Consider the following 14,033-nt stretch of genomic DNA (forward strand, 5'->3'; position numbering starts at 1 on the left):
GCTATATATAGATATTTATAATCAAGGTCACAACAAAAACCAAAGTCATAGGAGATAAGATGCACACATCCAGCCCAGCGTTCTCAGTAGTGGGAGCACTTCCCGGGCACACTTTTCTGAGGCATCTTTACTATTAATGGAGTAATTGTTGCAGATGAAAGATACAAATCTCAAATGTTAAGACTCTTTTCATAGGGAGAAAGCAGACTGGTAAAATCTTATAGTTAAAAATAATCTATCCCATTCCCATCCAGGACTAATGTTTTAGAAAGTGATTGTCTGTTTCAATATGAATTCTCCTTGAAGAACAGTTGTGGGAACTGTCTAAGTGAGTCTGCTGTTTACAAATGCTACTGTGTCAGCTTCAGAAACAGGAGACTGCAGTTTGATCCTTGCTGTCACTCAGCAGCAAATCTTTGTGATTTCTTAATGTGACAGCTATAACCCAAAATTACTTTTCTATTTTCTTGTAAATGTTTTACTGTTCTCAAAGAGAAGTTAATGCTACATTTGAAGCTGCATGAAGAAGTAATGGGATCAAGAAGAGGGATCTCGTCCTGGATTCTGGCCTCTGAGTCCAGTGTGATCTACTTTTCACAGTGACCAGTGGGAAGGCACAGTGCCAGGGACAGTTGGGAGATAGCTGTCACCCATTAAATAAGCACCATAGAGAAGGGTAGAGCTCTTTCAGAACAGGTCCATCTGAAGGAATCAGATCTCTGCTGCATTACCTTTCCTCTTTCAACCCTCAGACTCAGAGGCAGTGCCTGAGGGGGCTCCATCCTAAAAGACAAACCAGGAAATCCAAGTGCTTGGCCAATGTGCTTTCCCTCCTTAGGTAGAGTGCTAGAGCACAAGTCCAGAGTGCGTTCTTAAGGTGTCTTAAAGGGAAGAAAGCCCTTGGGCCCTGAGTAATAAATCCATTAGGACACAAAACAATGCAACAGCCAAACTCTGAAGAGAACCACAGCAGGTGAAGAGCTAAGACTCTGAGAGTACACTTCCTTGGCCTATGGTTCGGTAATGACTTTTGCTTTTACTGAGGGCCAGGAGATGGAGCAAGGTCACACTGTGACCAGACTGGCAGTTGCTTAGCTGTTTCAGAAAGAATTAGAATCTGCAGTTATATAGTTCAGTGGCAGAATGCTTGCCCAGCGTGTTCCAGATTCTTGGATTCAATACCCAGTAAGAAAAGAAAGAAAAAAGTGGGGACAAGGGAGGCAGAATGAATAGGACAATGAATGCATTAGGGCAGAAGATGATCTGACTTTACAGTTACAACAGAAATCCTTTTACCCCTTGCTCAAAATATCAAAAGTTAAATCATTTGTCTTTTACTACCACTTCCCCACCTTCCTCTTTTGTCTCTTCAAATATTTAAGTCCAGTGTGGTATAATTTGCATAAAGTTCAACAAATTTCCCAGTACTCCACAACATTCTACAGCATGAAAGCCCTAGGGGTTTTTCACAGTAACTGCTTTTCCATCCTACTCACAACCAGCAAGTGTTCAGCAAGTTCCCTAAGGCTAGGGAAGCAGTTGGGTCTCTGATGCGTTTACAGGCAATCAACACTAAGACCTTAATACTACTCAGAACAAGTGTTTGTATTCTGATTCGTCCTCTGCTCTAACCAACTTTTTCCTTAGCCTACCTTTTCTTCCACTACCTATTTCTGGAGTCCAAATTATCAATCACCTATGTGTCTAGGCGACTCAGAGTCTGCTACACTGAACTTGCTCTTGCAGTACACATTTCTTTCAGCAGCTAAAAGCTGCTTAGTAGCTACACTGAAAAGTGGTTTTCATTTTTTATGACTGACAGACAGAACAACTCTTCCTGCTCTATTACTATGTGTAAGGTTGCCACAGGCAGGTAATAAACTGTCATGCCATTACACATCTCTTCTTAGGGTAAGAATGGAAGCTATGGACTACCATTTGGGAATTACTAGGTTAGGTCTTTTAACATCGTAAAACAAAGATGTTAAAATTTCACATACTAGTCAGAAATATTTAAGCCTTAGCTAGTTCATTTCATTCAGAAAGAAACAGCTAAGGAAAAGGAAGAGTTGATTGCCATAAAATCCTACCATGCTAAGAGACAAGTAATCAGAAATATTATGATCACCCAAGACAGGATTTTTCTTTTCTCCATTAAGCATGTAACACTGCTTATTTGATTTACAAAGAAAAGTAGCCACAGACAGCTTGGTTTTGCATTTCTGTAATATACTTAATTGCTGCTCTAGTTTAGCTGTCAGAACTGAGCAATCTGTACTCAAATCACATATGCAGAGGAAAATGAATCTAGAGAACAGGCCTTGAAAACTGCTTTCTCACTTACTCACACTTTGTATTTGGCACAAAAGATAGTGGATCGAGTCTAATATTTCCTTCCAGACCTAGTGTGAGAAGAAACAGATGAGTCTGACCCCACTGCCAGCTTTAAGACATGCCTGGGATAACAGCAAAGGTACCTAGATCAAGAAAACTAGCTTCAGGAATTTCTCTCCTGGAGTTCCTTCCACTCCAGGGAGTTCTTTCTTTCTTTTTAAACAACAAACAAACAAACAAACAAACAAAAACCCATCTGCATTTCACTTGGGAGTTGGGGAAAGAGAGAATACTAGTTTGAGGATATCCTGCCCAAGACCAAGGATGACTACTCACAAAGTCCTTTCACATCCTGGCTGTACATCAAAACCATCCAGGCAGGTTTCCATTGTTCAAGGAAAGTGAACCCAGGGGCTTGTGCATGCTAAGTAGGAACTCTCCAGCAAAGCCATACCGCACTCCCACTTCATTCCTAGGGATCTAAAAGCCCAGGTTGCACAGCAGACTAGTCAAATTTGAATGTCTGGAAGAGGTTTCAAATGATTTTTAAATAGACGTCATAAAGGCAATGCTCATCCAAGCCAGAGGAAGAAGGTAAGAATCTGTTTCCTTCTAGAGTCATGAATTTAATATAACTTAGAAAATTACCTGGGCACTTCTTTACTCCTTTTTTCTTTTCCAAATAAATCGGTTTGACCAAAAAGGCAATAACAATGACAACACAGTATTATTAAGTAGGACTTAATTAAGCATGTGTTTTAAAGTACAGCTGATAGCAAGACATCAGGGGGAAGGCATAGGACAAGACTCTGTGCACCAACAATAAACCAGAGGAATAAAGTTTGGTAAGCACAACACAATTCCTGAGTCTGAAATGCTAGCATGGCTAAAAGACTGATACTGACTATGGTTTAGCAATGAAACAGTTGTGGTGAGCAGATTCAATGTGCTTTACCCATCTTTCTCCCTGGAGAACTCATACTGGATTTATTAACAAACTACTCACAGTCACTTACAAGGAACGCTTCTCTCCCTACTGGAATTTCACACTATATACCCTACCTAATGTCAAAGGAACCAGTACCAAGAAAAAAGTGGCAACCCTAAAGACCTGAAAATAGTTTGTTCATTTTCACTTCTAACCAGAAAACTCCTGTTTTTAGACATTATAACCCAGACAGAGAATTTGAATGAAAAAGTGGGAAGCATTCCAGGATAGCTGTTAGAGCCAACATTTACTCCTTAGCAGTAACAAATGTTTAAGATGTAGGTAAGCCAACTTGGCATTGGAAACTACTACCTCAAGGAGAAATCAGTTCTGATTAGGTGGTATTTTACTGTTGAACTTTTCTGTCATGTACAAAATCCAAATTTGTACTATTTCCACAGTAACTGGCATTTAAAAAAATTACATATCTCTTTGGAGTAATCAAAAGCAAAACAAATCTCCCCAAAACCCTGTCATGTATTCCCATTTATAGTAGGTTTATTGTCAGGAGATGGAGTTAACATCCCAGTCCCTACAAAATGAACTAGGAAGAGCAGTGAAAGAGCAGTGATGTTTCAAATCACTCAAAGGACCTGCGGACATCTTTAAGAACAAATACAAAAAGTGGGTGTGGTGGCACATGCTGGAAGTAGCAGCACTCAAGAGGTCAAGGAAGAAACAGTAAGAGTTCAAGGCCAGCCTGAGCTACAAAGCAAGGCCTGGGGTTCTGTCCTTGGGAACATCACAAGCAAACAGCAAAAATGGAGGGTGAGTCAGGAGGATGGAGAGCTTGAGGCCAGTCTGGGTAACACAGTAAAACTCTGTATATGTGTGGTACAGAGAGCAGAACCAAGAAAGCCTCTTGTCTACCCCTACTAAACACTTCTACCAGACAGGTGTGTGGCTCGGGCAGTACAGATGAAACATCAAAACTCTATATTTTCAGTCTAGCTTTAGAAAGCGACCTTATTTTTTCAGGGAAATGCTTAGAGGTAGAGGAGCTGAAATGTATATAGAAAAGGCGGGGTTAGAGTGGCTGAGGAATCAGGCTCATGTCCAAAGGCTACAGGGCAATCTTGAATATGCTCAGTATTTAGCAGGAGGTAGGATATTTTAACTGATTTCTCTGCGCCTTCATTAAACATCTTTTCCTTACATATACACAATTCACACACACATACCTGACAACTCAGCAATATATTGCAATTCACAGCAACAGTATGTTCATCCCGATAGCTACTTTCAGGATGTATTCTGTGGATTGATCCCTAACCCTTCTCAGGAAGCTATAAGCGTATTTTCTTTTTTGAGGGCTTTAAGCATATATATCACTTTAATACTTATATCTGCTGGCTCTAAAAAAAAAAAAAAAAGAAGCAGCAACTGCTGTTAGAATGTGTTATAATATCTTTACAAAGTTAACTAAGGCTCTCATAACCTACTATGCCAAGAATTTAATTTAATTTTTAGTACAATTTTTATAACTAATGAAATGCTTCTATGTTACCAAGACCATGGTGGGTGAGTAAATATACTTATAGACATACATTTATGAAAAAGACATTAAGAAAATAGCTAAACTTCCCATAAAAGTTATTTGCATGAACTATCTTCAGTATACCACTCTTGTTAAATGCACATGCATATACAATTGAATTCTTTAGTGATATTTTTATTGAGCCATTTTTCCAAAAAGAAAACAGGCTCATTAAAAAACAAGAAGACTCATTATCAGACTTAAAAGTTATTTTTGTAAAAATACTAGAAACTCCATATAAATTCTAAATAAGTCTGCCATCTGATAGCATTTCAGAGGTGCCTTTCAGCACACTTTAGTGACCTCTTTAGTAATTTGGCTTCCAGAGGAAACACATTTAAGCTTTGTTCCTTGCATAGCATCTCTGATTTTGAGTGGTTTTTAACCACTGCAGTTGGGTTTCTATGACTTACAGGAAACAGACCATTCTCAAATGTCATCAGCATCTGCTCAAGATGAAGCTAAGGGTGGAACTCTAACCCTCAAGTAGTGTCTACTCACTCGGGATGTTGTGACTGTGATGTTGAAAGGAAAGATTGTCAATCCATGATTCCCTTTTCTCGTCTTGTTCTTTTTCTATGCAACCAACCAATGACTCCAACCTTGAGACTACAGAGATTCCAGAGAAGTTCCCAATGAGCCAGATAAAGTATGTGAGTCATAATATGGACTATCACAGTAAAACTGTCATTTCCTAGGACTGTGATTTCAAAGTTTCTCTGTCAAGAAGGGCAGAGTTTGCTGGGCAGCACACGCCTTTAATCCCAGCACTAGAGAGGCAGAGGCAGGTGGATCTCTGGAGTTCCAGGCCTGAAATCCTGTCTCAAACTCCCTGCGCCCCCTTCAAAGGGTGGGGATAGATTATATCACAGTGGGAATGAGTATTTAAAAAAAGTTTTAAGTTCTATTCTTTTTACTCATGAAAGACTTCTCCCAATCTTTACACTCTATGTCTGGGCATCCAAAGACACTGTAAGTACCTGGCTCCTAGTCCCCCTCTGCCTCCCTAGGCCTCACTTAGCAACAGGGGTCATTATATGGCATGGGAACAGGAATGAGTCAGAAGCCTTTACAGCTACTCCTCTAGGAATGTACTCACATGCTATCTCAAACCTCCCTTCTCTGGGAAGGTCACAGAAAGGGATAATTAGTAGAGCACAGTTCTTTACCATCTCCTCAATGTAGGATAGTTTTAAGTTTTTTAGTCTATTATTTTAAGTCACCAGGGGTTTAAATAAAGCATTATAAATCTGACAACTCCAGCCTCAAACAAAACAAAACAAAACAAACAAACAAACAAACAAACAAACAAAAAAACCAAAAACCAAAAACCAAAAACAAAAAAAAAAAAAAAAATTCAATATCTATGACTTTGAATGAGAGAGGCTGGTAACACACAGACTAATGACACACAAAATTCGGCAATTGACGTTCCTGTAAGAAAAGCAGTAAGAATGGGATCAGCTAATTCATCTTTCAGCACAAAATTATATGAGAGGACATATGGTAGAGACAGAGATGGAGTGAGACAAGTAGGTAAAACATTTACTATCATAAGCAGGAGGTGTAGCTCAGTGACTACAACTTTTACCTGACACACTGAGACCTCAGTAAAAGAACTTCTTATGGTCTCAATAATATGGTATGTAGCCACACAACAGAAATTCCTGAAAATGACTTAGTAGCCCTATCATAGAAGTTTTCCATCTATTTATAAACTTAAAATACTGCTGTTCAAAGAAAAAAAAAATAACCCAAAACTTCAAACTGTGAGTTTTTAACTTCCTAGGGAATATTTTTGGCTCAGTCTGTATAACTATCATAGTTTCACAGCAACTACAATGAAAGCTGAACCCTGGATCACAGTACAAAGTTGAAAAGGAATGACTGCTTTAAAAGGAACTCAAGGGAAGGCAGTAACTAATAAAATGAGTCTCAAGTATTTGTCTCATTCTCCTAGACCTTTTACTGCCCCACAACAGATGTAATAAATGGCTTCAATGGCACTAATAACTGGCCATGAGAGGTTTAGGAAAAAAATAAAAAACTTAATGTTACCTGTAAACATTTAAACATGGTCTCAAATCTCTATGTTTTTCATAAAGTGTTAGGGTATTTCCTCTTCCCCTTAGGGCTCACCGCTGACTAAGTATGGCAGTGATCCCATGACGACTGCTAGCCTGGCCTTTAAGAAGACCAGGCGGTGGTGGCGCACACCTTTAGTTCCAGCACTTGGGAGGCAGAGGCAAAGGCAGGCGGATCTCTGTGAGTTTGAGGCCAGCCTGGTCTACAGAGTGAGAGTGAGTTCAGGACAGACTCCAAAGCTACAGAAAAACCCTGTCTCAAAAAACAACAACAACAAAAAAAGGAAGACAAGCTTTTGCCTAGCTTTTTTCCGGCCTGAGCTGCCCATTAAGAAGCCCAATTACCTACCAGGTGGAGGTGCCACACCTTTAATCCCAGTATTTGGGAGGCTGAGGCAGGTAGATCTCTGAGTTCAAGTCCAGCCTGGTTTACAGAGTGAGTTCCAGGTCAGCCAGAGCTACACAGAGAAACCCTGTCTTTACTTAAAAAGAAAAGAAAAGAAAAGAAAAAAAAAAAAAAAAAAAAAAAAAGGTTCTTCAATGGAAAGGCTATAAAGCCCAGCTTTTCAGGTCTCTCTACATTAAGCATACATGACATAATCTTGGACCTTCCAGACCAGTTTCAACTACCTGCCCGCCCTTCCTTCACTTCTAACTTTTTACAAGGTCAAGATTTATAAAATGGTTGTTAAGCCACTTTCAAGTTAAACTTTAGGGTACTTTGTTACACAGAAAACAGTTTTATTTTTAAACAGTAACTCATTCAACTTACTCAAAATCAGACATACCAAAAAGGCAATTCTTCTGAATAAGTGAGCAATGTTCCTACTCAAGTGTGCATAGAGACCAACTGCATGATCCTTTGAAGAAATATGCTAATAACTTACTCTTGTGTTATATTAAATTTTACTTATTTATAGGTCTATGGGTGTTTTGTCTGCATGTATGTCTTTGTACAATGTGCATGCCTGGTACCTGAAGAGGCCAGAAGGGGCTTTGGATGGATACCCTGGGACTGGAATAACAGACAGTGTGAGCTTTCATGTAGGTCCTTGGGAAGATCAGCCAATGCTATGCTGTTAACCATTGAGCCTTAACCATTTCTCCAGCTTCTACTCTTGATTGCAAGGCCACTAAAAGTAGGAACATTACTAGATACTGCACAGAAAGTAAATGTGATATAATAGAGGTAGTCTGGACTTTGGAATTGGATTGTTAAATACAACCTGTCAAGTTATATACCCTCATCTATAAAATGTGCCATAATATCACTAAAGGCACTGGAGGCTATCCAGAGAATCTGGTGTTAGATTGCTTATATACAGACAAGGTATGACCTTCTCTCTAAAATGAAGATAACAATAATCACAACAGACTAACAAGGATTAAATAAATTTATACAACTGTGCCTGGCATATAAACACTCAAAAAAGTTGACTGTTTTTAATTATTACTCTTATCACCTCAGGAATATTTTGACAGAATTGCAGTTATGCTAGTAGAACACACAGTACAGGTAAGTGCTTCTCTAGAACTTCCTTCTCTATAGTTAAAAAGTGCAAGCTCTCCAAAAAATCATGTCTCAGACTCCCAAAAAGTAGGTGTAGGACTCTCAAGAATGGGAAGCCATGATTGGCATGGTGGAGTACACCTTTAGTCCCAACACTCAAGAGGCAGAGGCAGAGGCAGCAGATCTCAAGGAGGTCAAGGCCAGCCTGGTATATTCTAGGACAGCCAGGGCTACCTAGAGAGGCTCTGTATCTCAAAAAACAAAATCAAAAAACCCAAAACAAAAACTCCAGAAGAATGGAAAGTCATAACTTACTAAAGCTGGCTTTGTTTTACAGATTCCAATGACATTGTCTTGTACCAAATAGTATTTAACATTTATTTAATGGACATAGTTTCCTGTATATTACCTACCAGTGAAGATAAGTAACTGCATATATCTCTCTCCATGAGATACTTTAACTTCTGGCATTATGGACTAATTCACATGCTAAAATTCATCGTATTCAATTATGGTGTTGGTTACACGGGATGCTCAATAGAGGACTACCTTAACTGGGTGGTGCATTTGACACTCCTCCACAGGACCTACTGAGTAGACACAAATAACAAGCATTAGAAAAGCACCCCTCACCACACACACATACAGTACTCTGCTTTCATAAGTTAACTTTGCTGTTTAAAGTTTCCACTAGTTGAGTTACTGGGGTTCTTTTAACTATGTTAAGAAGTGTTTCTGATATATAAGGGGGAGGATGTGAGATTAGAAATTATTTATAAAAATTATTTTTATAGCCATTGTAAGATAATGTGAACTTCAGGTAATTACGTGTCTTAGCATTGCTGTGTGCCATTTGAGAAAAGATGGTCTTCTAACAACAGAAAGGATGATCTGTACAGACATCTCTAAGGGTTTGAGGTTACTCTCCCTAGCAACAATTACTTTCTTTGTACTGTAACAAGCTTAGGTGTTCTAACATACTCATACTATACTATTCAACTTTGGCCTGACCTGAGGAAGAAAGCCCACTTTCTTAAAAATCCTGCTCTGAAGACCAGGAAAAACACTGGAAAGCAGAGAAGCAAGAACACTGAGAATTAGTCATAATGCTGGGCAACCCCAGTGCTCTATATCCATTCCTACTTAAATGGCATCTTTTAGCAAGACCTCAAACATAGCATAGCTGGATGATTCAGTTATCTGCAGCCAAGTTCTCTCTCAAGTAACAGGTCCCAGAGCAATCAGAAATCCTATTATGACTAAGTGTAATGTGCTCTAACTATACATAACAGAAATTACTCTTTAATTCTAGGGGTTAAATTCATTTATGTCATTATTGTGCAAATCAGCTTAAGCAAGATCAGAAATGACAAAACTCACAAAAGCATGAACTTTTGAACAGGGTACCCTTTTAACTCCACCCAGTTGTCTAAGTGAAACTTTTCTTATAAGAGGTATCTTGATATAAACAACTACTATTCTAAACTTAATCAACTTATACCTTTTGGGCCAGGGCAAATCATAATCCTGCTTCTTTTTGACTCATGACCCATTATAATTGCCCTTTTTGGAATGGAAATCAAGCAAGAAAAAAACCCAAGAGGGTTTATGGGGATCTAGAAAAAAATGACACATTCTTCTCAAGCCTCTATCACACCATGCTAAAGGTGTAATCATTTGGAGTTAACCTTCTGGAAGTAAGCTAGAAGATGGCAAATCTTCTTTGACACCTTCCAGACAAAGTATTTTTAGGTTTTGTTGGCCATGTACTCAATTTTATTGTTATAGTACAAAGAAACCATAAACAACAACAAAGCAAATAGGTGTAAGGTGTAATTTTCTTCATATAAGCAGGTGGCAAATATTCATAAAAGGTTATAGTAGCTGAACCCTGATCTGACTTGTAGCCTTAGGGATCTGTTTTGCTGAGGGCTACTCCCAAAGTCAGTGATGTATCTGGCAATAGCTTGCTGTTCCTTTCCTAATTCAGCTATGAAAATATTTTAGTATTTTAAGTTCTTTTCCATTGTAGCCTTATGGAAACAACTCCATTCCCAAAGACTGCTCAATAAAGACTGCTCATTCAGTATTGCTGGGGTAAGTAAGTGTACAAATAACAAAAGGGCATATTTGGAAGAGAAAAAATAAATTACACCTGCTTACACATTGGAATCCAAACCTTTCTCATTAAAGAGCTTTTCTACTACATTAAGAAGTCTTTCCTTGCCAGGCAGTGATAGCGAACACCTTTAGTCCTAGCAGAGGCAGGTGGATCTCTGAGTCTGAGGCCAGTCTGCTTTACAGAGTGAGTTCCAGGGCAACTAGGACTACACAGAGAAACCCTGTCTTGAAAAAACAAAGAAAAGGAGAAAAAAGGAAAAGAAAGTATTTCTTCTTGCACTTTCCACTGCTTCTGTTTCTTTGTTATTAGCCTTCCTGTTAAACAAAAAGTGATTATACCAGTGAAAGGAACAACTAGTGTAAGCTAGTAGTGAGACTGTGTAAAAGGTATTTCGTGGACAAAGGACTACTCAGCTATTAAAAATGAAGTTCCAAACATCACTCTTTCACCAGACAATTCCAAATGAAGCTGGATTTCCACTATGAAAACAGGGACAATCTATGTTTACTTTCATACCATCTTTGTTTCACTGATGTCAAGGGAACTGGAAACAGAAAAATGCAAAAATACAAGAAAACTTTTCTTAACTGCTTTCTTTCTTCTTTGTCTTTTTACAAACTAAATCAGTTTTATGTAGTCCAGATTAAATTCCTTAGTAGAAAAAAAATGGAATGGGGGCCAGGTGTGGTGGTACATGCCTATAATCTCAGTACTTACAAGGCTGAGGCAGAAGGATTCCTGTGAGTTCAAGGCCCTGCTGAGCTATATAGTGAGGACTAGAACAGCAAGGGGCTACATAGAAAAGACCTGTCTCAGATATTGAAAACAAAACAAACCCTGGAGTTGCTTGGAATTTACATAAAATTCAACTCAGTTTAGAGGTAATTATGGTTCTGAGTAAAAAGAGAAGAATTCATTAGGAAGAGCCTTTCTGAGTAAATACTGTGTTACTGCCATGTGAATGCCACAGTTTATATCAGTATCAGAATTCAGAGAATAAAACGTCTATTCAAAATGAAAATAGATACTTATATGGTCAACTCTCTGCTTTTGATGACAATATTGGATAGCTCCTCTGCTAAGTGCTATTCAATGATAATAGTTCTGATACTGCAATTTCATGGCATTAAGTTACCTACTGATTTAGCTCTCACTGCTAATGCAGTTCCCCTCACAAGGTGACGTGTGCAAGTCAAGATTTGGTAGTAAGTTTCAGCATCAGCTCAAGTCCATTTAGTACACCCTTCATGAGTATACTCCTTGAATACACCAACATTCATTAATATAGATAGTATACTACTAACCCTTATGATGCTACAGTAATGCTAGCAGAGAAGTAGGACAATGTCACAGTGAATCTGGATATGAATCCTGGATATTTAGAATGGTATTATTTCTAGCTAAAACAGATGATTATTTTTGAAAACTTCAATTTGCTTCAAAGATAGCCTGGCTAGAAGTCTCATGAATTTCATGGCTCTGGCTAGGCCAATTAGAGGAGAGACCAGCAAAGATGATTGTGCTGATGTGGTTGTAGGACTGGAAGCACTCTATTCACAGTATCAATTCAGTAAAAACCTATTAGAAATGAGTGAAAACAGAAGGGAACTTGCCAAACATGCCTCACATCTCCACATGACAACAGTCTCTAACCTATTCAAGATGTTGGTGGCTGACCTTGGATGGAGTGCTGAATTTTTTAAGTGCTCCAAAGTTACTCTCTACAGAATTTACTGCACTTGAACTATACAATTTGGTAATAGTTAAAAGTTCTATTTTCTCACATTTAACCTAAAAAGCTAACAATGCAAAAAAAAAACAACTTTTCAGCATACAACTTTCCAAAATAAGGGTAGACTTAGAATATTTTTGGTTGCATTTAAAAAACAAAAAACAAAACAAAAAACAGAAACACTCTAAAACAGCATCTTTTGTACTTACCAGCTACCTGCCTGTTCAGTAATTATAGAATATGTCCACCGAAAGCTAGAATGTTTCCCGAGAACTTCACTTTTTTTTTTTTTTTTTTTTTTTTTTTTTTTTTAATTGCCACAGAGCATAGTAATCTCTACAGTGGCTCTAGGAGACAGTTTTCACTCTATCATGCTGTTGCCAAACTAAGTAGCAAGTAACCTGCCTGTGATTATCAAAGACAAGACATTACTCTTCAGTGCTGCTTTTAAGGGCAGGCTCTTTGATCAGAGCACCATAAAACTCCTTTAAAAGATGAATTTCTATACTTTTTCAGAAGAGAAAACCTTCCTCTAGTGATACAATATATACAATTCTCAGATTGCTTAAAGCTACCCTTTGCATTCCAGTTTCTAATCATCAAAAGTGTATTTTCCCCACCTTTCCATACTATGGTGCTCATAAGGAAGGAACACAAACTTCACATTCTCATAAACGGCTCACTAGTGCAGGCAGGACCAGCCCCACTCCCAGATCTCTTAGAACCATCCACATCCCTGTACCAAAACAATTACTTAAAACATTATACATTTAAATATTCTTTAAAAATTACTCAAGAGAAGCTAGAGACTTCTATTTGCACTGTAGACTTCAGGCATCTTTTTACCTGTATTATTTAGCATTCCTACGCCTCTCTCTGCATGCAAGACAGGGCATATAAAGCTCTATGTGTTTGGTAAATTCAGAGCTGGATTAAGAATCTCAGAAAAACTCAAAATCATTAAAAAAGTCCCTTGAAATTTCAAAAGTCTTAGGAATGATTATGTACCCATACCTGATAAAAATTGATCCCTTGATTATTTATTGCAACACAGTTGTGCAAGATAGTTTCTTGTAAGTGAAGTGCCCTGTAGTGTATTATTTAAAAATTGGTTTATGAATTATATATAGATTTGCAAATCCAAGACATAGATTTAAGTGAGGTTATTCATTAGACTGAAAATATAAAGTACAAAAGACGTAGAAGGAAATGAAACTGTGGTTGCAATAAGAACAACAGTGTTGAATTTCTCTTCAACTACAACACTGCAGGGAAAAAAAAAAAACCTGTTAAAAAACTTCATATAAAAGTTATCAAATGTAGAGACCTGGGGACTTAAAAATACAATCCAGGATCTTTTCACTGAAGGTGACATTTCTGATGTACAATATTGCTGTTATATAAAACTAGGAGCTGCAGAGGATGACATTTTGGTAGTCAGCCTAACAGGATAACTCACACAACTAGAAACATTTTTCTAACAACCAAGGATGTACCCAAGTATTATGGTTTACAAACACCAATCAGAAAGCTGCAGTTTGGCTCTGCACTGTACTATTTGCAAAACATGAACACTTCCTTTCCTGCTCCCCCTTCTCAAGCTCCCACATGTAGAAGCGCTCACTGCAAGTGCTGGGCTGCTCCCTTTACTTCTACCTGTTTGCATGCTTCAGATGACGCTGCTCACCATACTACTGCTCCAACGTAGCCAATCACATGAAACATC

Source organism: Phodopus roborovskii, unplaced genomic scaffold (genome assembly GCF_943737965.1).
Source record: "Phodopus roborovskii unplaced genomic scaffold, PHOROB, whole genome shotgun sequence".
In the NCBI taxonomy this organism is placed as follows: domain Eukaryota; kingdom Metazoa; phylum Chordata; class Mammalia; order Rodentia; family Cricetidae; genus Phodopus; species Phodopus roborovskii.